Here is a 3,129-nt window from a genome sequence, read left to right as displayed (position 1 = left end):
TTTTTTTTTTTTTTGAGACGGAGTCTTGCTCAGTCACTCAGGATGGAGTGCAGTGGTGCGATCTTGGCTCACTGCAACCTCTGCCTCCCGGGTTCAAGCGATTCTTCTGCCTTAGCCTCCCAAGTAGCAGGGACTACAGGTGTGCGCTACCATGCCTGGCTAATTTTTGTATTTTTAGTTTCACCATGTTGAAATGGGGTTTCACCATGTTGGCCACACTGGTCTGGAACTCCTGACCTCAGGTGATCCACCTGCCTCGGCCTCGAAAGTGCTAGGATTACAGGCGTGAGCCACTGCACCTGGCCAAGTGTTTAATCTATCTTGAGTTGATTTCTGTGTATGGTGTAAGGAAGGGTTCCGGTTTCAATCTTCTGCATACGGTTAGCCAGTTATGCCAGCACCATTTATTGAATAGGGAGTTGTCTTCAGTGCTTGTTTTTGTCAGGTTTGTTGAAGATCGGATGGTTGTAAGTGTGTGGACTTGTTTCTGGGTGCTCTGTTGTTTTCCACTGGTCTCTGTGTCTGTTTTTGTTCTAGTACCATGTTGTTTTAGTTACTGTGGCCCTGTGGTGTAGTTTGAATTTGGGTAGCATGATGCCTCCAGCTTTGTTCTTTTTGCTTAGGATTGCCTTGGCTATTCGGGATTTTTTTTTTTTGTTCCATGTGAATTTTAAAATAGATTTTTCTAGTTCTGTGAAGAATGTCATTGTAGTTTGATAGGAATGGCATTGAATCTGTAAATTGCTTTGGGCAGTATGACCATTTTAATGATATAGATTCTTCTTCTTTGTTAGCATGAAATGTTTTTCCATTTTTGTGTCCTCTCTGTTTTTTTTTTTTTTTTTTTTTTAAGCAATGTTTTGTAGTTCTTTTTGTAATCATCTTTCACTTCTCTGGTTAGCTATATTTCTAGGTATTTCATTCTTTTTATGGCAGTGAATGAGATTCTGTTCCTGATTTGGCTCTCGAGTTGGCTATTGTTGGTGTATAGGAACTCTAGTGATTTTTGCATGTGGATTTTGTATTCTCAGAGTTTGCTGAAGTTGTTTTTCAGCTTAAGAAGCTTTGGGGCTGACACCGTGGAGTTATGTAGGTATAAGGCAGGTCATCTGCAAAGAGGGATAGTTTGACTTCCTCTCTTCCTATTTGAATGCTGCTTCTTTCTTTCTCTTGCCTAATTGTTCTGGAAAGGACTTCCAATACTGTGTTGACTAGGAGTGGTGAGAGAGAGAGCACCTCTGTCTTGTGCCGGTTTTCCAGGGGACTGCTTCCAGCTTTATAGATTCATTATGTCGTTGGCTGTGGGTTTGTCATAGATGTCTGTTATTATTTTACCAAGCTTATTGAGAGTTTTTATCATAAAGGGGTGTTGAATTTTACCAAAAGCCTTTTCTGCATCTGTTGAGATGATCGTGTGGTTTTTGTTTCTAGTTCTGTTTGTGTGATGAATCATGTTTATTGATTTGCATATGTTAGAGCAACCTTGCATTCCAGGGATAAAGCTTAGTTTGATCATGGTGGATAAGCTTTTTGATGTGTTGCTGGATTTGGTTTGCAAATATTTCTTTGAGGATTTTTGCATTGGTGTTCATCAAGGATATTGGCCTGTTCTGTGACAGGTTTTGATATCAGGATGATGCTGGCCTCAAAGAATGAGTCGAGGAGGAATCCCTCCTCCTTAGTTTTTTAGAATTGTTTCAGTAGGAATGGTAATAGCTCTTCTTTGTATATCTGTTAGAATTTGGCTGTGAATTTGTCTGCTCCTTGGCCTCTTTTGGTTGGTTGGAAGTTTATTAAAATTCAGTTTCAGAGCTCATTATTGGTCTGTTCAGATATTCAGTTTCTTCCTGGTTCAGTTTTGGGAAGGGTGTATGTGTCCAGGAATGTAAACATTTCTTCCAGATTTTCTGGTTTATGTGTATAGAGGTGTTCATAATAGTCTCTGATGATTATTTGAATTTTTGTGGGATGAGTGGTAATATCCCCTTTGCTGTTTCTAATTGTGTTTATTTGGATATTCACTCTTTTCTTCTTTATTAGTCTAGCTAGCCATCTTACCTATTTTATTTATTTTATTTTATTATTTTATTTTTGAGGCAGAGTTTCGCTCTTGTTGCCTAGGCTGGAGTGCAGTGGCATGATTTCAGCTTACTGCAACCTCTACCTCCTGGCTTCAAGCGATTCTCCTGCCTCAACCTCCCAAGTAGCTGGGATTACAGGCATGTGCCACCATACCCAGCTAATTTTTGTATTTTTTAGTAGAGACAGGATTTCGCTTTGTTGGTCAGGTTGGTCTCGAACTCCTGATCTCATGTGATCCACCTGTCTCGGCCTCCCAAAGTGCTGGTGTTACAGGCATGAGCCACCTTGCCTGGCCTGTTTTATTAATTTTCTTTTCAAAAATCAAACCCCTGCCTTCATTGATCTTTTGAATGGTTTTTTGTGTTTCCCTCTCCTTCTGTTCACCTCTGATTTTGGTTATTTCTTGTCTTCCACTAGCTTTGGGCTTGGTTTACTCTTGGCTCCGTAGTTCTTTTAGTTTTAATGTTAGATTGAGACAGATATTTATTTTTGGTGTGGGCATTTAGTGCTATATATTTTCCTTTTAACACTGCCTTAGCTGTGTCCCAGAGATTTTGGGTATATTGTATTTTTGTTCTCATTAGTTTCAAAGAACTTGTTGATTTTTGCCTTAATTTCATTATTTACCCAGAAGTCATTTGGGAGCAGTTTATTTAACTTATGTGTAATTATATGGTTTTGAGTGAATTTCTTAGTGTTGATTTTTAATTTGATTGTGCTGTGGTCTGAGAGAGTGGTTGTTATGATTTCACTTTTGCATTTGCTGAGGAGTGTTTTGTGTCCTGAGTATGTGGTCAGTTTTAGACTGTGTGTGATGTGGTAATGAAAAGAATGTATATTTTGTTGCTTTTGGGTGGAGAGTTCTGTAAATGTCTATCAGATCCGTTTGATCCAATGGAGTTCAAGTACTAAATACCTTTGTTAATTTTCTGCCTCGATGATCTGTTGAATGCTGTTAGTGGCATGTTGAAGTTTCCCACTATTGTTTTGTGGGAGTCTGTCTTTCTTTGTAGGTCTCTAAGAACTTGCTTTATGAATCTGGGTGCT

This window comes from Mandrillus leucophaeus, unplaced genomic scaffold (assembly GCF_000951045.1).
Source record: "Mandrillus leucophaeus isolate KB7577 unplaced genomic scaffold, Mleu.le_1.0 Scaffold429, whole genome shotgun sequence".
In the NCBI taxonomy this organism is placed as follows: Eukaryota; Metazoa; Chordata; class Mammalia; order Primates; family Cercopithecidae; genus Mandrillus; species Mandrillus leucophaeus.
This window is presented reverse-complemented; position numbering follows the sequence as displayed.